Raw genomic sequence first — 9,508 nt, forward strand, 5'->3', positions numbered from 1 at the left:
CAGAGGGGTTTTACGGTTCTCCAACCTTTGTAATCCCTCTTGAGTTCCTCAACGTTTTCCGGAGTCAACAGTTTCACGTTCAGCTTCCATATCCCTCTGCCAACTTTCTGGTTTTCCTGTGGGCGACAGTTGGCCAGTAGGAGGCAGTGGTCAGAGAAGAACACCGGCGTGACGTCGGTGGATCTGACCTTGAGCGTGTGGGACACAAACAGGAAGTCAATTCTGGAACGGATGGACCCGTCTGGTCTCGACCAGGTGTATCTGCGCGGTGCTCCATCTGCAGGGTTGCTGAAGACGTCGCACAGCTTGGCATCTTTTACCGCATCCATCAGGAGTTTGGACGTGGCGTCCAGTTTGCTGTCGGCTCTGCTGGATCGTCCAGCCGCATCGATGATGCAGTTGAAGTCACCGCCCAGAATGACCGGCCTGGACGTTGCCAGTAGCAGTGGGAGCTGCTGGAAGAGGGCCAGCCTCTCGTTCTTCACAGCTGGGGCGTAAACATTAATTAATCTGAGAGGGGAGTTTTTGTACATTATGTCTGCTACGAGGAGGCGGCCGCCCACCACCTCCTTCGGTGATGGTGAAGTGGCCTCCCCGCAGCAGAATGCCCAGTCCGGAAGCCCGGCTGTCGTTGCCCCCTGACCATATTGATGGTCCATGGGCCCACCATCGTGACCACTGCCGGTAACTGCTGAAGTGCGGAGACCGCACTCCTGCAAGAACAGCAGGTCCGCTTTGACCTTGGCGAGGTACCCCAAGGTGGAAGCACATCGCGTAGTCGATTTTACGCTATGCACGTTAATACTAGCAATTTTTAAATCCATTTTAAAGCTATTTTTTACATTTACAAACATTACATTTCAGATGCATCGTTTTCAATTTCAGCTAAATCGTTTTCAAGTTCCGACAACTGCTCAATGGCCATTTGCTGCATGTGTAAGTTATTACTATCAACATCAACATTTACTGCACCTGGGGTGGCGTGGTCGTCGTCCTCTGCTGTGGGGGTGTTTTGACCAGGGGACTGCTGCAGTTTTGTGATTAAGTCCGCAATGTTCTCTGAATTGTCCTTGCCTGGTGTTGATGGTTCCCTCTTTTCCTCAGTCGCGGCGGTGTCGAGCTGGTGTGCGTCGATCGCTGCGTCGCTCCCGGTGTTCCGGAGGTGGGGTGTGCTGGGCACTTCGCTGCTTCCGTTATCCCGGGGCTGGTCTGCGTTGGTCACTCCTTCGCTCTCGGAGTCCCGGAGCTCGTGTGCGCTGGGCCCTTCGTTGCTCGCGGGTTCCTGGGGCAGGGCTGTGTTGGTCGCTTCACTGCTCCCGGTCGCCTGTGGTCGTGGGGTGGCGTATTGCCTCTTCTTTTGGCGGTGGCGCTTGTCCTCATCAGACAAGCTGCCGTCGCTGGTTTCTGCCGAGCTTGGTAGCCGCCTCTTTCCCTTGCGCCCGCGGGCCTTTTTCTTTACTGTCTGCCATTCCGCTTCATCGTCTGATGTCTGCTCGTTTCTGGAGTCAGTGCGCGGGGGGAGAGGTACGCTGCTGGCTGCTGGTGGCTCGCAGCTTGCGGTAGCAGGGTTCTCTTCCTCACCGTCTTGTCCCGAGTCCATGGGGGCGTCAGTCGGGGGGAGGGTGTGGCTCTCCTCTGGAGCGTTGTGTTCGTCAGCTTCCACCTCCACTGGTGCAATGTTCTTTGCTGCCTGCGCATAGCTGAAATTGCGTTTGGGGCAGTTTTTGTAAACGTGCCCAGCCAGACCACAGAGGTTGCAGCACTTGGTCTCCTTACAGTCTTTTGTCTGGTGGCCCTCGTTCTTGCAGTTTTGGCAGATGACAGTCTTGCAGCTTGCCGCCACATGGCCTGCCTTCCCGTTGGGTTGGCCAGCGTACACCATGTAGCCCCGACTTCCTCCGATGGAAACGCTGGAGGGGTTGTGCAGGATGGTTCTGCTGGCGTCCACCTTCATGGTGACCTGGATCTGGCGCTTGCTGGTCCATATTCCGTGCCCATCTTTCAAGTCACTGCTGTTTCCTGCCCCATCGACAAACCTGTTGAGGAAAGTCAGCACATCAATGACGGGGATGTGGGGGTTGTACATTTGCACTGTGATAGTGCATCTTCTCTGCGACGGGAGGGTGAACAGTGGCTGCCAAGTTAGCACTGAGCACAGCGGTTCACTCGCCTCCTTCAAACCCTTCAGGAACTTCAGGCAGAGGGTGACGGTTCTGAAGGTCACATCGAAGTAACCTCTCTTCGGGAGGTCCTGCAAGGCGAAGACGTCGGCGACTTTCATGCCACATGTTCCCAGCAGGATTTTCTTCACGAAAAGCTCCCGGTTGATCATTGTCTGTCCTTCCACTTTCTTTATCGTCACTCGGATGGTGTTTCGGACTCCCTGGTTCGCCGCTCGGTTGGCCGCCATCCGGGTTGCAGATTCCTCCTGTGAGTTTTGGCCAAAGCCCTCAATCTCTCGTCGCCCCAGTCCGGGGCACGGGCGGGCCTCCGGGCCCACCCCTTGACGGGCCCAAAGGTCTGTCGAATCATCGATCGACATGCAATTTTGTCTCTTCTCTCCAATTGGCGCCTGGCTCAAGCCAAAGGCCAGAGCCAGCAAAACTGGAAAAATGAGTTTCTGCAGTCAGTCAATTTGCATATGAATGCCCAATCAACAGGTTTTTTTTTTATTGCAAAATATACTTTATTCATAAAAAGAATCTGTACAGTACATTCAATGCCATTTCAGTACATTTCGCTGCGGTCAGCAATCCCATACAATACATCTGGGTGCTGACGGCAGTTCCGTTCGTTACATTTCTTGTTTTCTGTTCAAGTGCGATTCGGTACAATAAACGGGATACATTGTGGTACATTCACACAAATTACATGTGTTACAATACAGTGCCCGGAATGGGTGATGGTACATTTACATTTTTCCTTTTCAAACATGCATTTCGTAACACACCTTGTATGTTACATGGCACGACATTGGTGTTTACAGATTTGGTGCTCTATGTACACAAAAAGTAAATTACAATTACAGCCCGAGGGGGGTTTGTACTGATTCCTGCCCCCGGGTTTTCCGTGGCGGAAGGGCTTTAGACTGTGGCCCTTCCCCACCGTGCCTTTGCGGCGACTGCACCAATTTTCAGTGCGTCCCTCAGCACGTATTCCTGGATCTTGGATTGCGCCAGTCTGCAACATGCGGACGTGTTCACCTCCTTGTTCTGGAAAACCAGCAAGTTTCGGCAAGACCAAAGAGCGTCTTTGACCGAGTTGATGGCCCTCCAGCAGCAGGTGATGTCTGTCTCGGTGTGTGTCCCTGGGAACAGCCCGTAGAGCACAGAGTCCTGTGTTACGGAGCTGCTTGGGATGAACCTCGACAGCAACCACTGCATCTCTTTCCAGACCTGCGTTGCAAAGGCGCAATCCTGAAGGAGATGGGTGACAGTCTCGTCCGCCCCGCAGCCGGCCCGGGGGCACCGTGCCGTGCTGCTGAGGCGTCGGCTGTGCATGAACACTCTGACGGGTAGGGCCCTCCTCACCGCCAACCAAGCTACGTCTTGGTGCTTGTGTGTAAGCTTTGGCGATGAGACGTTCTGCCAAACAAGTTCGACAGTCCGCTCAGGGAACCAGCCGACAGGGTCCACCATCTCCTTCTTTCGTAGGGCGTCCAGGACCTTACGTGCTGACCACTGTTTGATGGCCTTGTGGTCAAAGGGGTTTCTTTTGAAAAGCTTTTCCACGAAGGACAGGTGGACAGGCATGGTCCAACTGGTGGGGGCGTTTCGCGGCAGCGTGGCCAGACCCATCCTTCTCAACAGTGGGGACAGGTAGAACCTCAGCACGTAGTGACACTTGGTGTTTGCGTACTGGGGGGTTGTGCATAGCTTGATGCAGCCGCACACAAAGGGCCACGTTCGGAACGTCCTTTCCTCCACTGTCCATAGATTTATACATCGTGTCTCTGCGGACACGGTCCATTTTGGACCTCCAGACAAAGTGGAAGACGGCTCGGGTGACTGCCGCGGCGTAGGAGCGTGAGATTGGCCAGACCTGCGCCACGTACAACAACACCGAGAGCACCTCACTCCTGATGACCAGGTTCTTGCCTGTGATGGAAAGGGAGCGCTGCTCCCAAAATGCCAGTTTCTGTCTGACCTTGGCAATGCGCTCGTCCCAGTTTTTGGCGCACGCCCCGTCCGCTCCGAACCATATTCCCAGCACCTTCAGGAAATCTAGCTTGACGGTGAAGGGAATGGAGGCTCGGTCGGTCCAGTGGCCAAAGAGCATGGCCTCGCTCTTGGTGCGATTGACCTTTGAGGCGATTGGATCCGAGCAAAAGACGGCGACGTCGTCCATGTACAGGGAGGTCTTGACCTGAGCGCCTCCGCTGCCTGGGATCGTCACCCCTCTAATGCCCGCATCCTTCCTGATGGACTCGGCAAAGGGCTCGATACAACACACAAACAAGACAGACGAGAGAGGACAGCCTTGCCTGACTCCAGATCTGATTGGAAAGCTTGGAGTTTCGCTCCCGTTGATTAGAACTGCACTACTGATGTCTGTGTAGAGCAGTTTGACCCAATTGCGGATACCCTCCCTAAACCCCATTTTGGAGAGCACGTCCATCAGGTACGTGTGCGATATCTTGTCAAAGGCTTTCTCCTGGTCTAAGCTGATTAAGCAGGTGTCCACCCTCCTATCCCGCACGTAGGCGATCGTATCTCTGAGTAGCGCGAGGCTATCAGAGATCTTCCTGCTGGGGACAGTGCAGTTCTGGTCCGGGTGAATCACCAGCTCAAGAACAGACTTGACCCTGTTGGCGATGACCTTTGACAGGATCTTGTAGTCCACATTGAGCAGCGAAATGGGCCGCCAGTTTTTGATTTCCTCCCTCTCCCCCTTCTGCTTGTAGATGAGGGTGATGATGCCTTTCCTCATCGATTCTGACATGCTGCCGGCCAGAAGCATACCTCCGTACACTTCCAGCAGGTCTGGGCCTATCCAGTCCCACAGAGCCGAGTACAACTCGACCGGTAAGCCGTCGCTTCCGGGAGTTTTATTCGTCTCGAAGGACCGGACGGCCTTTGTCAGCTCGTCCAGAGTTAACGGGTAGTCCAGACTCTCTCGCTTGCCGTCGTCTAAGACCTCCGAAATAGACGATAGGAAGGACTGGGAGGCCGCGCGGTCTGTGGGCTTGACGTCGTACAGCCTGGCATAGAAGGATTTGCTGATCCTCTGCATGTCAGGCTGCGAGGACGTCACAGAACCGTCTTCTTCCTTTAGGCTGGTGATCACAGAGCTCCCCCTGTGTACCTTTTGGAAGAAGAAGCGCGAACACGTCTCATTCTGCTCGACGGAGCGGACTCTGGAGCGGAAGATGATCTTGGAGGACTCCGAGGCAAAGAGCGAGGCTTGCTGCCCCTTCACCTCTTCGAATTCCTCCGCGACATCGACCCCCATCGACTGCAGCAGGAGCAGGTTTTGCATATTCGTCTGGTGTTGGGACAATTCCCTCTGTCTCCTCTTGCCTCCTGAACACCTTTGAGGATGAAGAACCTCTTGATGTTCGTCTTGATTGTTTCCCACCAGTGCATCGGGGAATCGCAGAGGGGTTTTACGGTTCTCCAACCTTTGTAATCCCTCTTGAGTTCCTCAACGTTTTCCGGAGTCAACAGTTTCACGTTCAGCTTCCATATCCCTCTGCCAAATTTCTGGTTTTCCTGTGGGCGACAGTTGGCCAGTAGGAGGCAGTGGTCAGAGAAGAACACCGGCGTGACGTCGGTGGATCTGACCTTGAGCGTGTGGGACACAAACAGGAAGTCAATTCTGGAACGGATGGACCCGTCTGGTCTCGACCAGGTGTATCTGCGCGGTGCTCCATCTGCAGGGTTGCTGAAGACGTCGCACAGCTTGGCATCTTTTACCGCATCCATCAGTAGTTTGGACGTGGCGTCCAGTTTGCTGTCGGCTCTGCTGGATCGTCCAGCCGCATCGATGATGCAGTTGAAGTCACCGCCCAGAATGACCGGCCTGGACGTTGCCAGTAGCAGTGGGAGCTGCTGGAAGAGGGCTAGCCTCTCGTTCTTCACAGCTGGGGCGTAAACATTAATTAACCTGAGAGGGGAGTTTTTGTACATTATGTCTGCTACGAGGAGGCGGCCGCCCACCACCTCCTTAACTTCGGTGATGGTGAAGTGGCCTCCCCGCAGCAGAATGCCCAGGCCGGAAGCCCGGCTGTCGTTGCCTCCTGACCATATTGATGGTCCATGGGCCCACCATCATGACCACTGCCGGTAACTGCTGAAGTGCGGCAGACCGCACTCCTGCAAGAACAGCAGGAAACACATCGCGTAGTTGATTTTACGCTACGCACGTTAATACTAGCAATTTTTAAATCCATTTTAAATCTATTTTTTACATTTACAGACATTGCAGTTCAGATGCATCGTTTTCAATTTCAGCTAAATCGTTTTCAAGTTCCCTATAACTCACAATGGCGATTTCCAGCATGTGTAAGTTATTACTATCAACATCAATATCGACATTTACTACACCTGGGGTGGCGTGGTTGTCGTCGTCCTCTGCTGTGGAGATGTTTTGAACAGGGGACTGCCGCAGTTTTGTGATTAAGTCCGCAATGTTCTCTGCATTGTCCTCGCCTGGTTTTGCTGGTTCCCTCTTTTCCTCAGTCGCGGCGGTGTCGAGCTGGTGTGCGTCGATCGCTGCGTCGCTCCCGGTATTCCGGAGGTGGGGTGTGCTGGTCTCTTCGCTGCTCCCGTTATCCCGGGGCTGGTCTACGTTGGTTATTCCTTCGCTCTCGGTGTCCCGGAGCTCGTGTGCGCTGGGCCCTTCGTTGCTCGCAGGTTCCTGGGGCAGGGCTGTGTTGGTCGCTTCACTGCTCCCGGTTTCCTGTGACCGTGGGGTGGCGCATTGCCTCTTCTTTAGGCGGTGGCGCTTTTCCTCATCAGACAAGCTGCCGTCGTTGGTTTCTGCCGAGCTTGGTGGTCGTCTCTTCACCTTGCGCCCGCGGGCCTTTTTCTTTACTGTCCGCTTCATCGTCTGATGTCTGATCGTTTCTGGACTCGGTGCCCTGGGGGCGAGGTTCGCTGCTGGCTGCTGGTGGCTCGCAGCTCGCGGTAGCAGTGTTCTCTTCCTCGCCGTCTTGTCCCGAGTCCACAGGGGCGTTGGTCGGGGGGAGGGTTTGGCTCTCCTCTGGAGCGTTGTGTTCGTCAGCTTCCACCTCCTCTGGTGCAATGTTCTTTGCTGCCTGCGCATAGCTGAAATTGCGTTTGGGGCAGTTTTTGTAAACATGCCCAGCCAGACCACAGAGGTTGCAGCACTTGGTCTCCTTACAGTCTTTTGTCTGGTGGCCCTCGTTCTTGCAGTTTTGGCAGATGGCAGGTGCGGCACACGTTGGGTTGGCCAGCGTACACCATGTAGCCCCGACTTCCTCCGATGAAAAAGCTGGAGGGGATGTGCAGGATGGTTCCGCTGGCGTCCACCTTCATGGTGACCTGGATCTGGCGCTTGCTGGTCCATATTCCGTGCCCGTCTTTCAAGTCACTGCTGTTCCTGCCCCATCGACAAACCTGTTGAGGAAAGTCAGCACATCAATGACGGTGATGTGGGGGTTGTACATTTGCACTGTGATAGTGCGTCTTCTCTGCGACGGGAGGGTGAACAGTGGCTCCCAAGTTAGCACCGGTTCACTCGCTTCCTTCAAACCCTTCAGGAACTTCAGGCAGAGGGTGACGGTTCTGAAGGTCACATTGAAGTAACCTCTCTTCGGGAGGTCCTGCAAGGCGAAGACGTCGGCGACTTTCATGCCACATGTTCCCAGCAGGATTTTCTTCACGAAAAGTTCCCGGTTGATCATTGTCTGTCCTTCCACTTTTTTTATCGTCACTCGGATGGTGTTTCGGACTCCCTGGTTCGCCGCTCGGTTGGCCCCCATCCGGGTTGCAGGTTCCTCCTTTCACTGTGAGTTTTGGCCGAAGCCCTCAATCTCTCGTCGCCCCAGTCCGGGGCACGGGCGGGCCTCCGGGCCCACCCCTTGACGGGCCCAAAGGTCCGTCGAATCATCGGTCGACATGCAGATTTTGTCTCTTCTCTCCAATTGGCGCCTGGCTCAAGCCAAAGGCCAGAGCCAGCAAAACTGGAAAAACGAATTTCTGCAGTCAGTCAATTTGCATATGAATGCCCAATCAACAGTTTTTTTTTAATGTTTTATTCGTTGCCAATCTTTCCAATTCTTTGTCAGATCAACTTGTCAGATCATAAGCGCCAAAGGTCACCTTGGGCCCATTCAAGGATCACTCTGCGCCAATGTTTTTGCTCTTAGCCAAAAGGCTTAGAGCCCAAGCACCGTTCCTGGAAGTACTGCAATACCAGGTTCGTGCCATGGAGGTGGATGGGTCAAACCTCCTATTCCCAATCAACAGGTACTACACTTGATCTTAGCCAAAAGGCCGAGAAGCGATAGCCTGTAAAACTGCGGCAAATGAGCAATTCTTCTTCGGCGCCTGTCTCCCCCGTAGGTCTGGCCGTGGCTGACCGAGTGTAGTTGCAAAGGGCCAACGGAAGACTTTGAGCGAGAAAGCAGTCGAAGCCAGGACTGCAGCTGTGCAGACATCCAACAGGCAGCATCGTCGACGTCGAGGGCCCAGCCGCAGAGCGGGAAACGTAGCAGAGCCCCACCCTGGAAAATAGCACGTGCCAATGCAGAAATCATCATCATCATCATCAAAAACAACAACAACAACAACACGCAGCATCGTCGACGTCGAGCCCAGCCGCAGGGCGGGAAACGTAGTAAAGCCCCACCCTGGAAAAATAGCACGTGCCAATGCAGAAATCGTCATCATACAAGAACAACAACAACAACAACATCATCTATTTTTGTCTTTTAAGACTTCCCGCCCCAAAGAGGGGAAGCTGCACCGTTCCTGGAAACACTGCAATACCAGGTCGATGCGTGGAGTGGACGGAGCAAGCCCCTGTTCCATCTCCCTGTTCCAAAAATCAATGTAATATTTGGTCCCCAGATAGGGGACGTATCAGATATTAAACTGATAAGAACAGATTTTTTTTTAAATTTCAAAATATACTTTATTCATAAAAAAATCTGTACAATACATTCGATGGCATTTCAGTACATTTCGCTGCGGTCAGCAATCCCATACAATACATCTGGGTGCTGACGGCAGTTCCGTTCGTTACATTTCTTGTTTTTCAGTTCAAGTGCGATTCGGTACAATAAACGGGATACATTGTGGTACATTCACACAAATTACATTTCATGTGTTACAATACAGCTTCAGACCTCACTGCAGCCTTGGTCCAAACATGGACGAAAGAGCTGAATACAATGGTGAGGTGACATCATGGCAGTGTTTCTGAGTGTGGCATCAAGAGCTCTAGTAAAACTGAAGTCAATTAGAATCAGGGGGAAAACTGTTCACTGGCTGAAGTCATACCCAGCACAAAGGAAGATGGCTATGGTTTTTGAAGGTCAACC

At 53.4% G+C, this 9,508-nt stretch overlaps 2 pseudogenes; both read right to left on the reverse strand.

Moving 5' to 3' along the window:
- Nucleotides 1-8,345: 8,345 nt before the first annotated feature.
- On the reverse strand, nt 8,346-8,471 carry LOC139280333 (U2 spliceosomal RNA; annotated as a pseudogene).
- A 449-nt stretch (nt 8,472-8,920) lies between these two features.
- LOC139280480 (U2 spliceosomal RNA) lies at nt 8,921-9,096 on the reverse strand (annotated as a pseudogene).
- Nucleotides 9,097-9,508: the final 412 nt, after the last annotated feature.

This window comes from Pristiophorus japonicus, chromosome 14 (assembly GCF_044704955.1).
Source record: "Pristiophorus japonicus isolate sPriJap1 chromosome 14, sPriJap1.hap1, whole genome shotgun sequence".
NCBI lineage: Eukaryota > Metazoa > Chordata > Chondrichthyes > Pristiophoridae > Pristiophorus > Pristiophorus japonicus.